The 17,793-nt window shown below is 39.8% G+C and overlaps 1 protein-coding gene across 4 annotated transcripts in view; it reads left to right on the forward strand.

Moving 5' to 3' along the window:
* Positions 1–8,772: 8,772 nt before the first annotated feature.
* The window catches only part of GDA (guanine deaminase), a 178,210-nt gene continuing 169,189 nt past the window's right edge, over positions 8,773–17,793 (forward strand). For 2 of the 4 annotated variants that reach the window (XM_054689573.1, XM_054689574.1), the window contains exons 1-2: positions 8,773–8,973; positions 9,057–9,110. The gene's annotated coding sequence lies outside the window, so the exon portion shown is untranslated. Of the gene's footprint in view, positions 8,974–9,056; positions 9,111–10,560; positions 10,677–17,793 lie in introns of those variants that run through there. The other 2 variants (XM_054689572.1, XM_054689575.1) reach the window with 1 other exon arrangement.

Below are 17,793 nucleotides of genomic sequence, written 5' to 3' on the forward strand. Positions count from 1 at the left end.
CACCCGGGAGGCCCAAAAATAAATTTTTAAAACCCTTAAGAACTGTTGACAAAACATTTTAAAACTTTATTAAGACATTAAAAAATAGATAATGGAGAAAGAATAAATGAAGAGAGATTATCATGTTAATGATGTGGAAGTCTCAATAGTCTTTTTTTTTTTTAAAGATTATTTATGCATACAAGAACTGGGGTACAGGGCAGAGGTGTCGGAACATGAGAGGATTTACCAGAGACAGAGTGGGAAACAGAACAGGCAGACTGACTGAAGTACACTGCTGAGGGGAGCAGCAGGTGAGTCAGGAGAGGTCTGCTGTGCCGTGTGGGTATCTTCCTGGCCAGGCAGCATCGAACTTGTGCTGCAGTGGCTGCAAACAGCTTCATAGGTTGTGGCTTTTTTTTTTTTTTTTAAGATTTTATTTATACAAGCACCGGGTATATTCAGAAGCGCGGGAGGGTGAGAAAATTCACCAGAGGCAGAGCGCAGAGCAGAGCAGAGCAGGCAGACTGACGAAGTACACTGCTGAGGGGAGCAGCGGGCGGCAGGAGAGGTCTGCGCGCCATGTGGGACCCTCGCCCAGTGGCTGGGAATTGAACCAGCGTTGCAGAAGCTGCAGGCAGCTTTGCAACCCAGCGCTCAACCTCTGTGCCACCGGGGAGGCCCCCATAGGTTGCATCTTAACCCCTTGCATCACCAGGGAGACCCAATGGAAGTCTCAGTATTCTAAACTTACAGACTTTCTAAGAAAGTTTCTCTCCCATACCTTTGTGTGGCTTACTTTTTGCATATAAATTTATTTTGTGGACTCTGTGACTTTTGTGGTTAAAGAGCCAGCTAAATTGTTTTCAGATCTAGAGTAAATTCTTTCCCTGAATGAGTTTTAATTCCTCAGATTACCAAAAGAGAAGTCTGACAAAGAGCATCACCTAGTGACATACTCTAATATCTGCATTTCATTCTTCAGTGCTAAAGTGGGTGTCATATTTTGTTTTTTAAGCAGACGTTTAAATTTAATTGTTACATTTAGTTCATTTATATTTCTTAGAAATTATCCTTTCTAATCTACAAAAATTATTGGAATTTAGCAGGTGGAAATGAGATGAAGACTGTTTGATATAGTAAATTAATTTATCATGCTCTGATATTTGACAGGCCAGCAAAACTGCATTATATAATTGGAAACACTATAGTGCTTTACTATAAAAGTCCTAAAGCTGACAACCATAAAATTTATCTGAGGAACTTTAAAAAATATTCATATTCCAGAGATAACTGTGGTTTATGTGGTCTAGAATAAAGCTCAGGACTCCCCCCCAGCCCACCTACCCTCCCTTCCAGATGGCTGTGATCATCACCACCATCAGATACAATTAGTTGTGTGTGGCAAAAGCCATTCCCATGCCCCCTGCTTCTGTCCAGCTATCAGAATACTCTGTCCCTTTTCCTCTTTCACAGACTCTTGAAAGCAGAAGTGGCCATGTGAGGAGAGTCTCTCACATGGGGAGTTCTGGAAAAGATCGGCCTAACTGACAAAAAGGAAGAACTTCTCTTTTCTGCCCAAATGTGGTTGTGAGAAGACAGATGTCTAGAGCTTGCAACTATGATGAGGAAACCCACATGAGCCACAGAGATAGTCATTCAGAACTTGAACGTTGAGTTGAAATAATAACTCTTGGCCCATCTACCTCTGCAATTCTTGTGAATTAGTTTATTTAACCCTCTTGTCAGGCCCCTGGAAACCAAGCACAGAAAGATGAACTTATTTGTAGCAAGCCATACAGCTACTGACAAAGCCAAGATTTAGATCATCTTACCTGTTTCTAAAGCTGTGCTTTTTAAGTATTATATTGTATCTCATGTCAAAAGCACTCCTAAATGCAAAAAGAGAAAATTCTGTTGAATGAAGTACATGACAGGAGCATGTTATATGGTGACTAAAAGGACTTAGAATAATAATGGTGATAATAGAATAATAGCTAGTATGCATTCATTAAATAAATCATGATTGAGCAGCCCTATACAAGACACTTCAAGCTATGGGATAAGCAGTCAACAAGGTAAAGATCCTTTTCCTTTCAGAGATAACCTTTTAGTGGGTGGAAAAAATAAGCAATGAACATACAAGTAATTAGATGTTAGAAGGTGAAAAGTTCTATGGAAAAAACTCAGACTTATGAGGGTGATTGGGAATCTGTGGGCAAGGATGAGGGGGTGAAAGTGCACAAGTGGGTGTGAAGTGAGCTTTGAATATTAAAAGTGTCCAGTGTACGTCTCAGTGAAAAAGTGACATTTGAGCAAAGTCTGAAAAAGAGCTATGTTGGGCAAGACTGTTCTAGGCAGAGGAGACAGCTAATGTAAGGTCTTTTTTATTTTTTATAGTTTAATGTATTTTAATAGCAGACTTACAGGAACAGCACAGAAGACAGACAACATTAAAAACATGTACTTGCATGTAGGACAACTCAGAAAAGTAGAGTGAGTGGTTGGAATCTACTGTATGATAAAAATGCTACAAAGACCATTTAGTTGCCATCAATAAGAAATTTACTTGTTTTAAAAAAATCCAAATGCTGGCATTGTCCAGAAAAATTCAACAGGTTTATTTATAATTGGCAATGATATAAAGCAGTAAGGCAAGTCAAAATGCGGTGAACAAGTTTCTGCAGTTCAACTTTATAATAATGTAAGGTCTTTGGAGCCAAATTGTGCCTGATGTGCTCAGAGAAATAGCAAAGAGGGGAGTGATTAAGCTGGAGAGTCATAAGAGGTAAGATCTAGAGGTAATGGAAATCCAGATCATATGAAATCTCCTTTTAAGATGAGTTGCTTCAGTTTTCAGCCATTTGATTTTGATTTCTAAGATGTGATTTTCTTACTTATGCTGCTAAAGGTTTTCTGAGTTCTTCAAATTTGTTGGTTGGTATTCTTAAACAGACTTGGAAAATTATTGGCTATTATTTCTTCAAATACTACTTTTATTCTCTTCTAGAACTCCAGTTATAACTATTGCTATAACTTTTCCCTTGGGTTTTATGTCTTGTGCTCTTGTCCTTGGGTTCTATGTCCTTGTGCTCTTTCTTTAGAAAAACATTTCCAATATTTTCTATTGGCCTTTTGTTGCCTTCATTAATTCTGTCTTCTGAATATTAGATAAATGTGTTCAGTCTGGTTATCTATAAAGTCTTAATCTTAGATGCTGAATCTTACAGTTCTTAAATGTTAATTCGATTCTTTTTTAATAGATGATAACTTAAAATATTCTCTCACCTCTCTTGTACACCCTTTGCTCTATTTGACATATCAGTCATAGTTATTTTGAAGTCTTTGTTCACTTTAGTTTGCTTTGATTAGTTTATCTCTTGATTATTGGTCACTCTCCTACTTTTCATGTCTAACATATTTTATTGCATGCTAGAAATTATGGATGATACATTAGAGAGACTTCCTCTAAAAAATAAATTAGCTCACCTTGTTCCTATGAAGATTTGCATTTAAGCTCGGGGAGAGGTGGTCTATTTTAGTTTAACTCTGATTTCTGGAATTCCATATTCTTGTCTCTTACTCTTCAAGTATTGTCTTTATTCTTAGGCATGTGTTTTTTGGGGTGCTAACTTAATGCCAAAGTTCACAAAGTTAGTTCCACGCTGAGTAAGCATGAACTCCAGCACTCGTGACCTCTGAAGTCTTGTCTAGATCTCAGTCTCCTGACTTCTCTTCTAGGAATCCTCGAGTTGTGCCCAGTGTGTATGCAGCTTAGCAGTGTGGTGGAGTGATTGTGTGCTTTGTGTGTATTGAGTGATTTATGTGTCCTGCCACTGCTCTAACCTAAAACCTTTATTTATTTATTTATTTTTATTAATAAATTTTATTTTTATATTCCCCATACAATTGCAACCCCCTTATTTTGACCCCAATCCCTCCCCTCCCCGCCCCCCATCCCCCATAGAGTGTCTCTGGTTCATAGTTTTTTGTTGATTTTGATTTTTACTTTCTTATAGTTATTCATTTTCCTGGTCCCTTATTTAAGTTTTCTAGATTCCTGCTATGAGTGAGATTATCTGGTATTTTTCTTTTTCTTTCTGGCTTATTTCGCTGAGCATGATCCTTTCCAGTGCCATCCATGTTGCTGCAAATTGCATGTGTTTATCTTTTTTGAATGCTGAGTAATATTCCATGGTGTATATGTACCACATCTTCTTGATCCAGTCATCTATTTTTGGGCATTTGGGTTGTTTCCAAAGCTTAGCTATTGTAAACAGTGCTGCTATAAACATAGGGGTGCAGGTGCTCTTTGGAATTGATGTTTCTGTGTCCTTTGGGTAAATACCTAGGAGTTAACCTAAAACCTTTAGATGACAAACTCATTGAATGTTCTTTATGACACTGTGTGGTGATAACCATCATTACCTATATTTACAAATGAGAATTTGAGGTTAAGTAATTTGGCATACAGCCAAAAAGTGGTAGGCCCAGGGTTTGAACCTCTCTAGGCTGTAGATCAAATCTGATCCCAGAACCCGTTCTACACATTGGGGTTAGTCTGTATAAAAACAGTATGTGAATTACTATTCCAGAGCTCTGTTGACAATCTGTCTATCTGCCACCCTTTCATCTACCATTATTTCAGACAACTTAAAACTTTTAAATCTTTTTTCCCTGAAGAACTCTTGGGTTCCAGGTATTATTGAACAGTGCTTAGGTTTTTAGCCACTGCTGATGCATGTGAATTCAAGTCACTTTTTTAATACTCTCCTTGATGACTATTGTGATTTCTACATATGAAACATAATGCCGGGGCCTCCCCGGTGGCGCAGCGGTTGAGTGCTGGGTTGCGAAGCTGCCCGCGGCCTCTGGGGCGCCGGTTCGATCCCCGGCTGCTCCCCGGCCACCGGAGGAGGGTCCCACATGGCGCGCAGACCTCTCCTGCCACCCGCTGCTCCCCTCAGCAGTGTACTTTGGTCCTTCTGCCTGTTCTGCTCCCCGCTCTGGCTCTGGTGAATTCTCTCACCCTCCCGCACTTCTGACTGTACCCAGTGCATGTATAAACAAAAAACAAACAAACAAACAAACAAATAAATAAAAACATGCCTCTATTTAAAAAAAAAAAAAAGAAACATAATGCCTTTAATATTTCTAGTTATGTATTACCACTTTATTGTGAAAACTGATTACATAATGGAAGGAATACAGCAAAACCTCAATGTCATCTAGAGGTTTTTGGAAACTGACATTAAGCAAAATGACAGGTCCTAATGACATTTTATTTAATGTAAGCCAGGATTTCTTTTTTTTAATCAACATGTTCATGAACCAATGTTGAATGAAACATACAGATGTATAGTGATTATCTCCCAATATAGTAATAATTATTAGAAGAAAAAAGGTGTTATATGTACTTGGTGCTTCTAAAGCTCAGAGGCTACCTTTGTCAAAGTCAAAAAGATAAGTACAGCATTTGAGATTCAAACCCATATGACTCAATAGCCTATATTCTTTCAACTATTGTACATTTATGCAAAATTACGAATATTCTATGTTCCTGAATATTTTTTCCTTAAGTGAAATTTGTAAATAATGTTCAGGTGGCCCAGCTTGTAGGGGAGGAATGGCCCTGCATCCCTGAGCCCTTGGGGCATCTGGCGCCCCGGTCTGGACGTAAACTTGGCAGGTTTTCCTGCCAACAAGAGGCTCCAAATTCCACTCCCTGAAACCTGAATACTGCCCAAACTAGACAGGATGACAGCACACACTTCTGTGGTCCAAACTGGACCTGAAGGAGGGGGCTGTTGGCAGGGGATGGAGTGGAGTGGCCATGGGGTTTAAATGCTAAGGGATATGCAGCTGGCCCTTCCTGTGGACTACGACATGACTGACCTGCTGCTCACTCTTGCTTGGTGGGGGACTACCCCAGGCCCTGTTGCTCTCTGGTCACCTGTTCCATGGGCTGGCTCCCTGTATGTGCCCCAGGTTTCAGGCAGCCAGCCCTCTCTGGGCACAGCAGGCTTCTCCCCTCACCCTCCACTGTTTCCTCTGTCAGAGGGGCCAGTGACCATCTTCCAGCTTGAATTTTTGGTTGGATTCTGCAATGCGGACGCTATTTGGGGTAGGAGAGACTGCATCTGCCACTTGCTGTTCTCTCTCAGCTCCTCCATTTCTCACTCTTACTAAGCCCTATCATTTCCCCCATTTTGTCTGTTTTTGATTTGTGTTTTAAGTTGTAAGAGCGAAGGTGAGGACCCACCCACTGGGTCATCCCTTTCCCATTGGATTTGCTTGGTTTCAGAAACAACTTGAATATACCTTTATTCCTTAGTTATATCCCTCTTTTTAAAGATTTACTTTTATTGGGCCTCCCCGGTGGCGCAGCGGTTGAGCGCTGGGTTGTGAAGCTGCCCGCAGCCTCTACAGCGCCGGTTCGATACCCAGCTGCTCCCCGGCCACCAGAGGAGGGTCCCACATGGCGCGCAGACCTCTCCTGCCGCCCGCTGTTTCCCTCAGCAGTGTACTTCGCTCCTTCTGCCTGCTCTGCTCCCCGCTCTGGCTCTGGTGAATTCTCTCACCCTCCCGCCCTTCTGACTGTACCCAGTGCTTGTATAAATAAATAAAATAAATAAATAAAAGTAAATCTTTTTTAAAAAAAGATTTACTTTTATTTATTTATGCATAGAAGAACTGGGGTGTGGGCCAGAGGTACATGGGGTGAGAAGATACACCAGAGACAGAGTGGGGAAGCACAATAGGCAGATCTACTGAAATACACTGCTGAGGGGAGCAGCAGACAAGACAGGAGAGGTCTGCTGTGCCATGTGGGTCAGCTCCCTGGCCAGGGAGGGCCTGTGATCTTCATTTAGAAGTATCTGTGATCTTCATTTAGAAGTTTGGTGATGTTTTTGTGACCAGAAATACTGTAGGAACTTACCTCTTATTTATATTAATTAGCCTGTGGTAGAATTTGTTTTGTTCTATGTCATTTTGCTTAAATGATTTTCTAGGAATGTCTTAAAAACACAATTTTAAAACTTAAATAGTGGGGCTTCCCTGGTGGCACAGCACTATGAAGCTATCAGCAGCCACTGCGACACGAGTTCGATCCCCGGTCAGGGAGCTGATCCACATGGCACAGCAGACCTCTTCTGTCTCACCCCATGCTCTCCTCAGCAGTGTATTCTGCCTATTCTGCTCCCCACTCTGGTTATTTTGTGGGTATCTTACCTATTTGTAAATGGAGGACAGTGGTATCTACTGTAGAAGATTGCTCTGAATATTTAATATCCATGGAGTGACTAGCACATAGTAGGTGTTCCATTCATAGTATTTATAAATATTACTTTATAATTTTTGATCTAGAAATTTTTCAGATTTCCCTAAGTGACTTTGTAGAGTTTGGAAGTAGGTAAACTGGAAACTCTCAGGTGGGGGAAAATGAAAGAAACTTTAGAATTTGTACCACACTGAAAGAGGAGGCAAATTCCTCTAATGAAAGCATTTATACTAGAACTGTGAGACTGCTATTGGCTAGTTTTTAGTGCTTTTGAGAGTAGGTCCTTTAATAACAACATCCACATATGTGTGCCTGTAATAGCAAAACTTTTGAAAAAAATATTTCTCACAGTAACAGCTTTGCAAACTGTCCTTTCTTTGTGAAAACTAAGTAATTATATCGCTGGTTGTAATGAATATCACTCAGAAATTGTCTAAAAAGTTAATAAATCAAATGATTTTTAAAATTTTTATTTTTAAGAATTACATGGTGAGTTAAAAATAGTGTATTTAAAAAACATTCCATTACACTGAACTTTCATTTAAATTATAAATTTCAAATAAAAATTTTATGTAATTGAATATGGTCTATTCCACTTTTAATTTTTACTTATTCTAGTTACAAATTTATTTGTGGAATGTGTTTTCCTTAATGTGTAAGAGAATTTTATTTATGAAGAAAAATCATGGTAACGCGGAGAACAATGACATAAATGACGGATATAGGAAATGAATTGGCCCTGGGGCAATTGCCAGGACTAGCTGAGCTTAGAAAAGATGGTCTCCTGCAGAACAAATCTGACGTTCCCTTAGCAGAGGATATTACAGCATGTCCGCAAAGTCAGGAAACCTAGGATAAACTAACTTTTAAGCTATGTTATTTACACTTTCAAATCGTATACTCAGCATGTTTTCTGGTGATGTACTCCAAATATAAAGCAATAGGTACAATGCTATTTTGGAAAACATATAATTAATATCCTACAAATTGGGTTTATTATATTTTACCCAAAAGCAATCCTTTTTGGAAGTGCAATTGAATAGTTGCACAGTTTAAAAATAAGTTTCTCCTATGTTTCTCGCCTTTACAACACTTGTGGCTGCCAGCTGAGCAAGGCAGGTGCAGTGCAGTGACTGCCAGTGGTTGGTGACAAAAACAAGACTTACTGAAACAAGTGTTTCTCATAAATAATTTGGAAACAGTTTTGGAATCCTTTTCTTGGCAATAAAAGCAGTTCATTTCAGTCCTACTAAGTGATTGATTTATATGTGGGACTTCCTCTTTGGTAATTCTGGAAATACTTAATGATGCTGTGCTACTGTCTGTAAAGCTGTGAGGATATCCTAGAGCAAATGAAAATCCCAGAGGAAGGAAGCCAGCAGGTGGGGGCCTGCTGTCTCCGTACGGTCACAATCTTATAATGTGAGGTTTGCACTATACAACTGTGGTGACAAAACCACAGTTGTGACACAACCGGTTACGACTGAAATGGGCCGAGGGCATAGCTTGGGGACAAAACAGGAACTCACCAAACAGTTCCATTATGTTTGGACAAGCATCCGATTTGTCAAACACTTTGTACTTTTCCAGTCATCCAGTTTCCTCTTTCTCTGTGATCTGCTGTCATGTATGCATTTTGCATACACATGGGATGTGCTTGCCTATAGTCTTAAGTCGATCATGTTCTTCTCACCTATAAGCTGACTGCACAGGTAACTAAAAATTTCATGAACTGAACTTACAGTAGTGATTTTGCTTTTTTTCTGTTAAGTGCTTGCTTTTTTTTTCTGTTAAGGAGGCAACAAGCTTTGGAAGGAGTTTCATCTCTGGGGCCACTGATAACACCAAGGTACAAGTGTCTGGAAATAGTAGTGAACCACTGCTCAGTGTCAGCTTTCAATGTGTATCAGCCTTCTTTGTGCTGTGCATCTATACATCTTAAATGTTTTATTGAGGTATACTTTACATACCATAAATATACCTCTTTTAAGCATATAATTTAGTGATTAGGTAAATTCACAGAGTTGTACAGTTATCACAATTCAATTTTAAAACATTCCCATCATGTCAAAAAAGTATGTCCTGCCCATTTGTGGTCACCCCCCATTCCCACATCCAGCCCCAGGCAAGCTAATCTGTGTCTATCAATTGCTTTTATGAGCCTTCATAGAAATAAAATCATAAAGTATTTAATCATTAAGGCTGACTTCTTTCATCTAATATGATGTTTTTGAGACACATGTATGTTGTAACATGTATGAATAGTTCATTAGTCTTTTTTTTTTTTTTGCTGAATAGTTTTCCATTGCATGGACACACTGGTTTTGTGTACCCATTCAAATTTTGGTGTTTTGCCTATATGGCCACTATGAATAATGTTGTGAATGTTTACATATGAACTCTTTATGTGGACATGTTTTCACTTCGGGGGTGTGTGTGTGTTTATATATATGTATATAATATGTGTGTATATATGTACATATATATACTTACAAGTAACACTGCTGGATTACATAGTAAATTATGTTTAATTTTTAGGAAACTACCAAACTTTTCCAAAGTGGCCACACCATAATGTAATCCTACCATCTCTGTGTGAGGGTACCACAATATTAATCGATTTTGATTAATGACATTCTAGTAAATGTGAAGCCTTAGTTTGCATGTCCCTAATGACTCATGAGGTTGACTCAGCAGCCTTCACATGTTTATCAGCCAATGATATATTTTGTTTGTTTGTTTTTGCCAATAGACAGCTCCCCCCTTTAAAGAAAAATTAAGATTAATGGTTAGTAAATACCCAATGGTGGGCAGAGGTTCCTAGGTGACATGTATTTAAAATATGTATGCTCCATTCCCTTAGGTTAGCTCTCCTAACATGTTGATACCAGGTAGTATGGGGAGCCAGTAAGTCTGGCAGAAATGTCTCAGCCAGCCAAAGTCCAAGCTGTCTGTACTGTGTGTCACACAATGCACTCAGCACAGCTGAGAGGATGTGCTTACCCTGTTGGACAGCCATTTACCATAGACCCTTGGGGACAGAGCTGTCTAAACCTCAGATATAGTTTTAACTGGCAGATCCAAGCTGGCCATACCTGGTAAATTCTATCATAAGGTGCAAATGTGAGATTTAGGAGCCACAGGGAAATATAGCAGCAGATTAATCTTGTGCTATGAGAAAGGAGAGATGTGGAAGAAGTAGACTCCTGGCTGAGGAGACTCCTGACTTGTGACCACGTGGTCCATTGTGTTGCAGCAACTCAGCCTTTGTGAGGTAGTCCAAGGAGGGGAGGAGTGATGAGTGCTCCCGGCAAATGCACCTTTTCCTTAGTAAATGTCAGAGTGCGTAGTGCCAAAAGGAATCCTATAGTTTTCTGTTGCCGCACCTCCTCTTCTTCTTAAGTCCTGCTCATAGGTATGTGATCTATTTCCAATTTCTCAGGATGTTTTTCTTCTTGCAAATATGTTACACTTTATGGGAAAGTGTAATCTTCACCTATCCTTTAGCATCTCCTTATTTTGTTTGATTTTTGATGGGGGAAAGTGATCTCTTTTTTCACATAGCTTTAGATGACTAACCTTTAGACATGCCTGCTTTTGTTTCTCAGATGACAGGGAAAGTGATTGTGAGGCTCTCTTCCAATTATAACTTCTTCACTAATGGGCTGTATGATTCCAGCAAATTACTTCAACTGCTGAATTTCTTCTTGTATAAAATAACAGAGTTGGTCTAGATCAGCGGTTTTCAGGTATAGTCTGTGGACTAGCACCATCAGCATCTCCTGGGAACTTGTTAAAGATGCAAATTATTGAGCACCACCCCAGGACACACTGAAATACACTTGGGGTAGGGCTCAGCAATCTGTGTTTGAACAAGTCCTCCAGGGGATTTTGATGTTTGGCAAAAATTTGAGACCTGGTTTTCTGCATGAGTAGTTCTTAGTCATGCTGCACTTTAAAATCACCTGGGCAGCTTACACAATTCCGGCTGGACTCACCAAAGAGTCTGATTCAAATGGTTTCTGGTGGGACCTGGATATTGTTATGTGGTTCCTTCTAAAAATTTTTTATTTTATTTATTTTTGCATAAAAGAACTAGGGTGTAGGCCTGAGGTGCTGGGGGGAGAGGATTTACCAGAGATAGAGTGGGGAGCAGAGCAGGGAGATTTACTGAAATACACTGCTAAGGGGAGCAGTGGGGGAGACTGTTGCACTATATGTGGGTTAACTCCCTGGTGGGGGATCGAACTCAGGCCCTAGAGGTGATAGTGCTGAGTAGCGCTAGTAGCACTGAGACAACCCCGGCCACCAGGGAGGCCCTGTTTCATGGTTCTTATGGACATCTACATGCCATCTGAGGCTTACTACAACTAAAGTCACTTGTGTCCAAATGTAAATGAATGCATCAAGATCTGTAGCCATCTAAAGCCACTAGCTGTTGCTATAATAGAGACAAAAAAGCATTTTTGAAACTGCCACTAGATATGCACAAAAGGGGAAAGTGTATTTCTTAACTTCTGGTAAGAAGTCAGTCTGTAGTTTTATATCTGAATGCAATTTTTCAAATGTTCATTTACAATTTCTTCAATTTTATCCGAAGGAATTAACTGCCCATCAATGATAGAATTAATCAGTAAATTTAGATATATACATATAATGGAATACTCAACAGTAAAAAATTAACTAGTGATGCACACAATCACATCGCTGAATCTTGTCTGATGAGCAAAAATAAATGGATTCAAAATAAAAATATTGTACAAATCCATTTAAATGAAATCAAAACCAGGCTAAATCAACCTATTTTTCACGGAAGTCAGAATAGTGATTACTGTTAGGAGTAGGGCAGTAATGACAAAGAATGAGCACAAGGGAACCTTCCAGGGGGCTGGAAATGTTCCACTTCTTTATCTGTGGTAGTTATACACATACATACACATTATTACACGACACATATGTGTCTCAAGCTGTGCTCTTAAGAATGGTACACTTTGTGAGTTTTTCCACAGTAATAAAGACTAACAAAATTTGAAATGTAATACTCAAAAGCAGTTACTGGCACACCAGCTGACTATCACTCAGTAGACTTATTTTACTTGTGCCATCTATGATAACTAGAGATGAACATTACTTTGGATTTCATGGTGATAATAAATTAAAATGTATATATCAACCTATATAGCTTCAAATTGACAATGCAATGATATTGTCTCTATATTTAAAGTCTTTATTTTGAATATTTGTAAGTGTCCAGGGCACATATGGCACATATTCTGCAGCAATACACTTGGGTGCTTGATTCTCTTGCAGCAGTCCTTGGCTATCTCTTCCTTACTCTTCAAATCTTGTAATAGAATTTAAGAAATAAAACTGTCTGTTCTTTATTTATCTGCAGAAAAAAGACCTCTCCCCATTTTGCCTGTCAGTGAGGAGAGGTCAAATGCATGCTAACAAATCAAGGTCAGATAAGAATCAAAGAATCAATCTGTGACAGACACAAATCCTCACAAATTGCACTAAGCCATTCACTGTCAAAACAAGACACATCAGAAGTGTATTCAGGGAAGAAAACTGTTGGGGAAATGAAAACCAGAGTCACTTAGCAGAATACACAAAACCCCAGTAGAAAGGGAACTTTGTCATAATAGACGGGAAATTACCATCCATTACTCAGCTATCACCTTAAAGCCACACACTGAGTGATCTGATTTCATCTTAAGCCCTTCTAATCAAAGGCAGGGACTGGACTGGCTGACGCCTACCTATGTAATCACTCAAGGAGAACAGGAATCTTTGTTCAGCTGGGACCATACAAGTGCTGTCAGTGTTTTACCAGCTCCAGTTGTGTTGAGATGTTGTGCTCTGGACCATTATGTTCCAATCACTTTGATGTCATATTGGAATTGGGTAGAATATATAGGGCAGATTTTTTTCCCCCCAGATAGCTTTTTTCAGCTATGCTTTGTAACTTGGTCTATGGACATGTTATGGCATAGCTGTGAACCCTTTAGTTCCTTTATTCACTCATTCATGCCAACCTGTCCAGGTGCTGTGGGAGATCGAGAAAAGTGAGACAATCTCTGCCCTAAGGAGTTTATCATCTACTTGGGGGGACACACCAAGGTTGATCTTCCAAAATCACAAGACATCTTCCATTTCCTTTCAGAAATATGTATATAATGGTTATATAATATATATAATATATATAATATAATATATATAATATATATATAATTTATATACATGTACATATATAAAAACAAGAAGGTACCCACTAAGGCAAAAGTGTTTAGAATTCACAAGCCATAATATGGCCCTGGAAAGGAGTAGCTGAATTCAAGAATGATATCTTCAAAGTTTGAAAACTCAAAAGGGTAAACCAAAAGGCTAAATGTGGCATGGACTAAGTTGTTGAAATCAGGAAAGGCTGATTTAGGGGAAATACGGATGCTCTGCTGAGTTGGAGGCCAATGCAGAAATTCTGGTGTGAAATAATACTGATTTTGATTAGAGTGACAGCTGTGGTAAGAGGAGGGTCTCTGAATTGGTGTTTAATTGGGCTCAATAAAATCGCATAGAAAAACACACACACGTTGTACCACAGTTACACTGCTGTTCTCTAGTTACATAAGATGTGACTGGATGAAGGCTACAGTTCTGTCTGTACTACTTTTGCAACTTGCTATAAATCCATAGTTATTTAAAAATAAAAGTTTTTGGAAGTACAATGTGAAAATTTAGAAATTTGCAGTAGATTCATATGATTCAGAATCCAAAATGTATAAAGCGGTGTGCAATGAAAAAAAATCTCCATTTTATCCCTAAAATTCCTCAACTCAGTATCTGTATCAGTTAGGTACCTGGAAAGAAGTGGATGGCAAACTCTAGTGGGGAAGCTGAGAAAATTCTAAAGGAGGGACTATTTACAAAGTTTTCTGCTAAGGGAAACCAACTGCGGATGATCAAACCTACACAGCTAGTCAAAGTACAGCTGTGTGGGAGACTTAAGGTACAAAAGGAAGGAGTAGGGGCTTCGCTGGTGGTGCAAGGGGTTAAGACTCAACCTATGAAGCTATCCGCAGCCTCTGCAGCAAGAGTTCGATCTCCAGCCAGGGAGCTACCCACATGGCGCAGCAGACCTCTGCTGGCTCACCCATTGCTCCCCTCAGCAGTGTATTTCAGTCGATCTGCCTGTTCTGTTCCACACTCTCTCTGGTGTTTCCTCTCACCCTCCCGCACCTATGGCTGGTACCCCAGTTCTTGTATGCATAAATAAATCTATCTTAAAAATAAAACAAAAGGAAGGAGAGGCTAATGGAACTAGAGAGTTTATTAGCAGAGTGCAGCCCCCCAGTAACTGGCTGGAAAATAAATACCACTCATCACATTCTTCTGCCCTCTCTTCTCTGACTTTACCCCCCATGTGCTATTGAGCCCACAGTGAAAGTACTTGCATAAAGTATAGACACAGCCTGCTGGAAGAGTGAGGGGGGAGGCTGAAATTGGTGTTGAAAGGAAAAAAATCAAGAATATGTGCTAGAGCTGTTTTTACTTGTTTACATAGTAGATTCTTACTCTTTTTCCTTATGCACTCTAGGCAATGTATGCACTGTTCGGCAATATGCTTCCCTCCACACCAACTCACTGCATTTTAAAAATATTTTCAAGTTGCTTCAGTACTAAGTCCCTGTTTATTTTTGCAACTGCATGATATTCCATTAGATGAAGTTATATGTATTATGACTCATCTAACCAGACCTCTATTATTGGTATTTCGGTCCCCTCTTTTGCTGACACAATAATACAATGAATAACCATATATATGTCATTGTAAAGATAAGCACTTTTGAATGAAAGATAAATTCCCAGAAATGAAATTGCAGGAAATAGATATTGTTAGTATTCACTCTTTACCCTTCATCCCCAGTGGATGCTTTGATTACTTTCTTTATTTTGGCTATAAATTCATTTTAGAGGTCATAATTTAAACTAGCAGTGATGTTTTCTCAATCACATGGTATTTACTGAAAATTAGGATCTGTCTACCTGATGATGTTTTTATTTTGAAGTCCTGTTGGAACTTTTTTATCTTTTTATAAAACGTTACCCTTCCCCCCCCCCCTTTTTTTTTTGCAGTGGTAGATCCCATTAAGACAGGGGGATGGTTCAGTTAAGGATTCTATAGCTGTCTTCTTAACCAGGATGAACTTAGAAATAGTTTTAAAACCAAACCCTGAAAATTATATCCTTTTTTGGTTTGACTTTTCTAGAAGATCGTATACTAATAGCACTTACTGCTTATTCATATTGTAAATAATTTAATGATTTATTGGATTATTATGTTTTTCAGTTAAGAAATATGGTTCTAGGGCCTCTCTGGTGGCACTAGGGGTTAATTCTCAACATATGAAGCTGTCCGCAGCTTCTGCAGCACGAGTTCGGTCCCCTGCGGGCAGGGAGCAACCCACATGCTCCCGTCAGCAGTGTATTTCAGTAGATCTGCCTGTTCTGTTCCCCACTCTGTCTCTGGTGAATCCTCTCATCTCCCACACCGCTAGCCTGTACCCCAGCTCTTGTGTGCATTAATAAATAAATCTTTATTTAAAAAAATATGGCTCTAGGACACCAAATAATTGAATGGGTCATACCCCTCGGCTTGTGATCTACCACAATGGGCTGTAAATTAGGGGTGCATCAGGATCACCTTTGAAACCTGTTAAAGGCCCCTCTCTTCAATCTTAGATGTCCTAGCCTGACCCTCCTGTCAGGTGGGCACTTGAGCGAATGGGATTTATATCTAAGGATGGATGTAGGAAGATTCATCTGCTTAACCCACTTACTTGCCTTTTGATTATTCCTGGAGTGGGATCTAGAGTCCTCACCAGGCACTCAGGCTTTTGCAAGATGTGGTGGTCTGTCCGCTCTCCAACTTCATCTAGTAGCAACATCCTTCTTTTCACTCCTAGTATTTCAGACTTTGCTGATCTTAGACACACTAAACTCATTCCCAATTTAGGAACTTAGTGTTAACTGCCTCTGTGCTGGAAAGATCTTCTCCATCCACCTCCTTGGTATTCTTCAGGTTTCAGCTCAAATAGTCTTCCTCAGTTAGGTCTTTATTGAAGGACGCCCTATCTAAAGGGTCTTTCCCCAGAATCTCTACATATCTTCATCCTGGTTTTGCTTTTTTTTTTTTTCTGAATCAGAGAAGTCTGTGCCTTTCCTGGCTAGCAGGTTCCTTGAGGAAAAGAAGCAGGAGTAGATGTCCATGATGCCTGGTGACCGTGCCTCAGGAGGTTATAGGTGATGGAGAAGTGGCCGATTATCTCAGGCTTGATTTCCACCTGGGTGAAGGTCTTTGGCACTGTAGACGACCACATGCTGCCCATCATCTTGCACAGGGCAACCTTGTCCCTCAAGTGCTTCTTCACCACCTGGGGCATCTCTGTGGGTGGTGCCTCCTTCTGGGTCTTGTGCAGATATAACCACAGCGGGTGCTACCTCCACGGTGGTCAGGTGTTGTGGTGCTTCTTCATCTGCTCATAGGACATGTCCACAGCAGGGGGTCAAGGTCCAGCCTGTGAAAGGTGAACTTGCAGAATGTCCTCGTCTTCTGCTACACTTCCACCATCTTGTTGGTTCTTTGGAAAGTCCCGGTTTTATCTTTTCATAGCCTGCTTCCAAATCTGTAGTTTCCTTATTTACTGACCTTCTCATTAGACCATAGGCTCCATGAGGATAGGGTTTTGGTTGTCTGGTTCCCCTTTGGACCCTGAGTTTCTGGCATAGTGTCTGGAACATGATGGGTACTCAATAAATACACAGTGAAATGAATGGATGAACTCTCAGAGAGGTACCATTATGTTTTTGGAAGCTCACCGGCAGAAATTATGAGGAGATGGCATATGATTCACGTTTTAATATAAAAATCTTTAAACAAATTACTTTGGTGATATGAGTGTACCTAGCAGGAAACAACTTTCCTCAGGCTGCTAGGAAAAATGAATACCTAAACCACTGAATCTAGTTAAACATGTGGAAAAGAATAACTCATTGTGAGCTCCCAACTATTAATAATGTCTCAACCCACCAGGTCTCTGATTTAGATGCTATAGCATTACTTTACTTTTCATTATTTTTGAAATAGAGTTAAGTGAAATGCTAGTGCTGCCCTCCCTTAAAAAGAAAAAAAAATTCCCAGTGTATTCATTTATACAAGTGGAAGTTCTGGAACATGCAGGCACTTCTGACAGAGGCATTAGTAAGACATTTCCAGTTAAATTTAATTAAAATTTTATTTAATTTTTTAAAAGATTTATTTATTTATGCATACAAGAGCTGGGGTACAGACTAGAGGTGTAGGGGGTGAGAGGACTCACCAGAGACAGAGTGGGGAACAGAACAGGCAGACTGACTGAAATATACTGCTGAGGGGAGCAGCAGGCAAGTCAGGAGAGGTCTGCTGTGCCATGTGGGTTGCTCCCTGGCTGGCAGGGAATCAAACTGGTGCTGCAGTGGCTGTGGATTGCTTC

The sequence above is a fragment of the Talpa occidentalis genome, unplaced genomic scaffold (genome assembly GCF_014898055.3).
Source record: "Talpa occidentalis isolate TD23 unplaced genomic scaffold, MPIMG_talOcc4v2.1 talOcc4.7, whole genome shotgun sequence".
Lineage (NCBI taxonomy): Eukaryota > Metazoa > Chordata > Mammalia > Eulipotyphla > Talpidae > Talpa > Talpa occidentalis.